Here is a 5,910-nt window from a genome sequence, read left to right on the forward strand (position 1 = left end):
ATGTGCACTTATAAGGAAAGAATCAACTATTTTGTTACTTATCTTAAAAAGTAATCCTATAAACTTTTTAAAAGAATCACAAATCTAAGTAAATACAGCAGTTTCTACTTTGAAGGCTGAAGTGGGTGGGGAGGAAATGTCAGAAGCAAAAGTTTCTGCCTCTGAGTCAGTGGGGGTGAAGTCGGGACACAGTCAACCACTCTGACATCTACAAAGGTGAATTGGTGTCCTGTGAGAACACACAAGCTAAGCTTCTCCTGGAATAAATCATCTGACATCGGATCCTTCCCACTGTCTGGTTAGTACATCTTTTCATTTTATTACAGGATGAGAAGGAAATTTTACATAAAACAAGTTTTTTAAAGAAAAGACTTATGTTTTATTCTGTAATATTTTATGACTAAAATAACATAAAGCATGCTTTAAAATATGATAAGGAGATGGACAGTGGTGGCGCACGCCTTTAATCCCAGCACTTGGGAGGCAGAGGCAGGCAGATTTCTGAGTTTGAGGCCAGCCTGGTCTACAGAGTGAGTTCCAGGACAGCCAGGGCTAGAAAGAGAAACCCTGTCTCAAAAAAAAAAAAAAAAAAAAAAAAAAAAAAAAAAAACAAAACAAAACAAAATAAAATGTGATAAGGAGATGAATTTTTATAATTCTTATTTTGTAACTTATATATTTGAGTATTTAAAGTTTGGTGTGCTCTCTCTACAATAGCCTGTACTTGGTGATTATAGGGAATGTCAATAGAATGTGAGATATTGAAATCTAAACACCATTTTTTTAAAAAGCCTTGCAGGTAGAAACATAAGCATTGTCTCTCTTTTTATTTTAACCTATTGGCATTCCTAAGATTGTAAAACAAATGTCATAGCTCATCTTTGAAATCTTCTTCAGATCTAACAGACAAACAAATAATATGAGAATAATTATAAATCAGAGGGGCACCAGTTCCAGGGATTAACTGGCAGAGGGAGAGAATGCATGGGTGTAGGACACATTTACCAATACCATAGGATCTCACAAGGAGTGCTGAGGGGAAGCTGAAACTGAAAATGGTCCTTTGAGGAAAGGTGAAACTCAATGCTTAGGGCACTTGGTAGATGAAGCAAGTTTCAACAAGCTCCAGCAACTTCACATAGTACATACGTACATACATACATACATACATACATACATACGGTAGATGAAGTAAAGCTCCAACAAACCTTAAATATATACATATACACAGTGGGAAGATGTCGAACAATTCCATGCTTCCCATCCAGTGATAACAAGATCCAGGGTCATTGCTGAATGGTGTTTCAGCAACTGGGACTCAAGTTGACTCTGTGTCCTGTTAGCCCAAGAAACTAAATTATAATTGCATCTACCTTTCCATGGTTCCTGTCTCAACTTTGATAGGCATACTGGTATTTGATGTTTTAACCAATGTTAGAGTTATATCAATGCTCTTCTCCCAGACACCTGGGCTCTGGCATCCTCCAGAGTCTCATGCTATGTGTGCAGTCTGCATCACTCTGGAGAAAGAACACAGTCTAAATTCCAGGTGAAAATATCTTGATTGGTTTTAGATGGAGGACCTGGTTCTCTGGCTCTGCAGCTGCTCTGGGAACCTGCACTTTGGAAGCCAGCACAGCAGTGGCTGCTTGTGTGTGTTGAGGGATCTCAAACCAAGAAGGAGCCCTTATCTAGTCTCAGCAGTATAGAGAAACCCAAGAAGAATAGAATCACAAAACACTATTGAGTACCCAGTTATCAATGTTCCTACCACTCCTATGGGTGCTTCCTATAGTGGACATCTAAGACAGCTTCGCTTACTGCTAACACCATCATGTCTGAAGAAGCCACACGGATCCTGCATTTCTGTATTATCTAGAACCAAGGCCACTGTACTGTGCCCAACCGATGTTCCTGCCTGTGAATATCTTTCACAAATCAAATTGTGGATGAGGTTACTACTTGATTAGCTGTGCAGGTTTCCCTCCATCATCTCACTCTCCTCCATGGCGATGTCTTTTGCTCACTCATCAGCTCTCCTTTCCGATGCTCCCATCTCCATTAAGCTCCTATTCATTCCAATGACTGGGGTCACTGGTGACCTCTGAGCTCTCAGGAGGCTCTGCTTTACCAGGCAGAGAAGTGATTATCCAAGATTCTAATGGCAGGCTTCCTTATTAGTTAACTAAATTTCCTAGGATTCCCCTGAAGTTGCTCCTTGGACAGGAGAGTTTATGAAATATTTTTCATCATTTTATCTGTGGCCTGTACTAGGATTCATTAATGTAAACTTCACCTAAGAAATGTGTATTGAGTAATACAAATGAAGATTGATCTCCAAGGGATCATGTGATAGAGGCTTTGATTCCAATCTAAAAATGTTGAAGTAATAGTACCTCTAGAACAGCAGTTGAGAACTGTGTCTTGAAAACTCTTTAGTGGTTGAATGACCTTCTCACAGGAGACACCTAAGAATATTTGAAAACACAGTTATTTACATTATGACTTATGATAATAGCAAAATTGCAACTATGAATAAAAAAGAAAATAATTGTATGGTTGGGGGGGTCACCACAACATGAGGGTGGATTGGTGAGCAGGAGCGGGGGATGGGATAGGGTTTTTTTCAGAGGGGAAACCAGGAAAGGGATAACATTTGAAAGGTAAATAAAGAAAATATCTAATAAAAAAAGAAAAGAAAAGGAAAACACATGTCTCTAGGAAAACAAATGTAACAACAATGTGTGAATTTTTTCAGACAGATTTGGAAAAGCCATCTAAATGACATTAGTCTGAGTATATTAAATCCTTACTATTGTATATTTGTCATATTTGGCATTTCTACTCTATTTAGTTTTAAGTTTTGCTTTTTATTAATACATAATTAACAAAAATTCATCATACAACATGTTTATATAACATATTATTTTGTTTATATTCCTTTCATGGAGTTTTAAAAATGGAAATATCCAAACTTACCATTACAATAAGTGATATTATTTTCTTGTGGATATAAGCTCTTTTAAAATAAATGAATGAATAAAAACTCTGTTAATGGGAGCCACTTCTTTTGAGTATATTTCACAATAAATATACACACCTTGGTGGAGAAATCGAAAGTCAGTTAACGGTTTTTATAGAAAAAGTAGGAAGTGGTTATGTGTTTTCAGAGATTCATATCACAGCCTTATGATTTAGAAGGGTGCTACAAATACTATGCAAATTTAAGCCAAGTGAGGTGCTGAGTGTGGGGTGGCCACAAGCTCTGATCAAAGACTCTGGGGGGGTCTTCCCAGAGCTTGGCCCTCCTCAGACACAGAGGACAGGCATTGTGAAAGTAGATACGTGCTGGATTTGGCTTCCTAGGCTTCAGCATGATGGCTTTTAATGTATTGGATGAATGTAGGACATCTAGGTCAAAATGAGAAAAATGAGATCACTTTCACTATCTACACTAGTCTTTCCACTTGGGTTGAGTGCACACTTAACTATACCTTTGGAGGCAGTTTTTGCTGCAAAGAATAAAGACAAGGAAAAGATGAAGTCTTGTTAAAGTGGCAGCAATAGTTTCTCTTCCAGGGACTATGACCTCACCGGTTACAGGTAGGTGGCTAGGTTTACAGTACCAGGCATGGATCTTCTCCTATTGTATCTTTAAGGCCATTTCCACATCTCTTGACTACACTCAAGATAATAAGTGCCACTGTGGACTCTTAAGAAGATCTTGTGTGTTCACCCTTAGATGAAAACTATGAGCAAGTACTGGCTCCTTCAGCAAGGAGCTGCCTGATGGGTTATCCCAGCCCAATGTGGTCATTTCTAATCATATTTACATACAAGCAACATTAAGTGGACCCAACATTGTGCATGGGTGTAAAATCATATGCATATTTAACAATAAATATAAAGGGAATGAGGTCATGAATATAAAGAAAGTAGGAGATCATGAGAAAAGTTGGAGAGAAGATAGGGTGGGATGGAAATGATATAAATACAGTATTCAAGTATAACATTCTCATAATAAATAAATAAAATAGTATTTTTAAACAGCAAATAAAAGAAAAGATAAAGACTTTAAGAAGGCCTCACTTGAGTACTGTATGAACATGTTTTGATTTTTCTATACTCAGTGTATCAAAAACCTGAAACTGCCATTTATATTATTGACCAATCATTTCACATACTCTTAATAAATTTCCATAATATTACTCTGTCACCTACATATTATTCTGACAATCCATGAGTTAAGACAGTATCTGCTCCATGCAGAATTTGGTGGAAAATCCAATGATGGAGGCTGAACACTCAGCCTGACATGATGAGTCTGCTCTTGGGATGGACTGTGACCTGAACTAGGACTCAAAGGCCAAGAGCGGAAGCCTCTGATGTAGACGTTCATCAGTGGAAGACACTGAGAAGCCTCTTCGCAGTGTGAAGATCAGAAAGGAGCTTGGTAGCCACTGTGCCCAATGCACTCTTGCACAGATGAAGTCAAAGTGATCCAAAGAGTGTCAGTAACCAGGAATTCCCATCTTCATGAGAGACACGAGAAAATTCCAGATTACTCCATCTTTTATGTATAGGTGTTTTGTCTGCATGTATGTCTGTATGCTGCCTGCATGTTTGGTGCTCTAAGGGAACAGAGAAGGTGTTTATGCCCTAGAATTATAGTTATAGATGGGTATGAGCTGCTATATAGGAGCTAGGCATTGAACGTGGATCCTCTAGAAGGGCATCAAGCACTCTTAATCACTGAGCCACCTCTCTATCCCTCAGATTACTGGATTTTAGGCACAGACTTTTCTCTGCTCAGACTTCATTCAGTTTTGTATCACTGTCAATTACCGAAAACTGTTGAGATTTAGTCTGGTTTGTTGTTTCTATTTTCAGTTTGACCAGAGTCATGCCCTTTAGATTCCCATCTTTATGCTTGCCCTTTAGTAAGTGTGACCCAAGAAGGGAATGAATAGACAACCAAGGAGTTCAGCACATCACCGATGTCTGAAGGTATTTCTGAGAGGCATGGTAGAGGTTCTTTATAACAAGTGAATAAGTTGTGCATTTCAGTGGACAAAACCCTTCACCTTGGGCTCCCTTAAGAACATCTTTGCCTTCTGGATATGAAAGGGAAGTGTAGCCATATCTTTTGCTGCTTTATTGGGTTCTTATATCTACCACCCTTCTCTGCCCCAATTCCACCCTTATCCCTTGTAAACCGCTAAGACTAGATAGGAGAGAAAGAACTTTAGAGGAGAAAGGGACAACTTCCTGCTGATTAGGGGCATCAAGTTCCTGAGGGCAAATCCAGTCTCCATCATCAGAATATCTGTAACCAGAAACCATCCATCCAGCAGTCCAGCAATAGCAAAAGCAGCAAAGGCAACAGCAGGAACTAGCCATAGTAGGTGACCAGCAGCTGGGAGAGTTGTGGTGGTATGAGGTGGGGGAAACAGCTGCCACCAAATGCTTGCTCAAGGCTCTGGACTCTCAAATTTATACTCTCTCATGAGTCCCCAGAATTGCAAAATTTGCAGATAGCAAAAATCATGCCCCTTCTACAGCACTAGACCATCCTGGTTAGCAGCTATGGTCAATGTAAAGCAGCCCCATATTCCACAACTTGGATTAAACCAAAAACATAATCATATAACCTAACTACCTGTGTTTTTAAGAAACCATAATTCTCACTAGAGGGAAGTACCAGGGACTGCTTAAGTTCTCCTTGCACTGTAGGTTGATTGAGTAGTTCACAGGCAGAGGGCAGCTATCTCTGCTGGAAGCCAGAGACTCTGTGAGGACAATGCACAGATGTAATGGGATTCTTTGTTGTAGGACCAAATGGTGGAGTGGGGTGCACAAGTGCTCCAGCTACTAATTTGAAAAGTAAATTCCAAAGTATTTGTGGATATA

The 5,910-nt window shown here is 39.2% G+C and overlaps 1 long non-coding RNA gene across 1 annotated transcript; it reads left to right on the forward strand.

Annotated features, from left to right (window-relative positions):
* Positions 1-5,839, forward strand: LOC116103592. The gene is made up of 3 exons (XR_004123506.1): positions 1-298; positions 4,270-4,510; positions 4,942-5,839. It is a non-coding gene; the product is annotated as an uncharacterized LOC116103592 (long non-coding RNA).
* Positions 5,840-5,910: the final 71 nt, after the last annotated feature.

The sequence above is a fragment of the Mastomys coucha genome, unplaced genomic scaffold, assembly GCF_008632895.1.
Source record: "Mastomys coucha isolate ucsf_1 unplaced genomic scaffold, UCSF_Mcou_1 pScaffold21, whole genome shotgun sequence".
Lineage (NCBI taxonomy): Eukaryota > Metazoa > Chordata > Mammalia > Rodentia > Muridae > Mastomys > Mastomys coucha.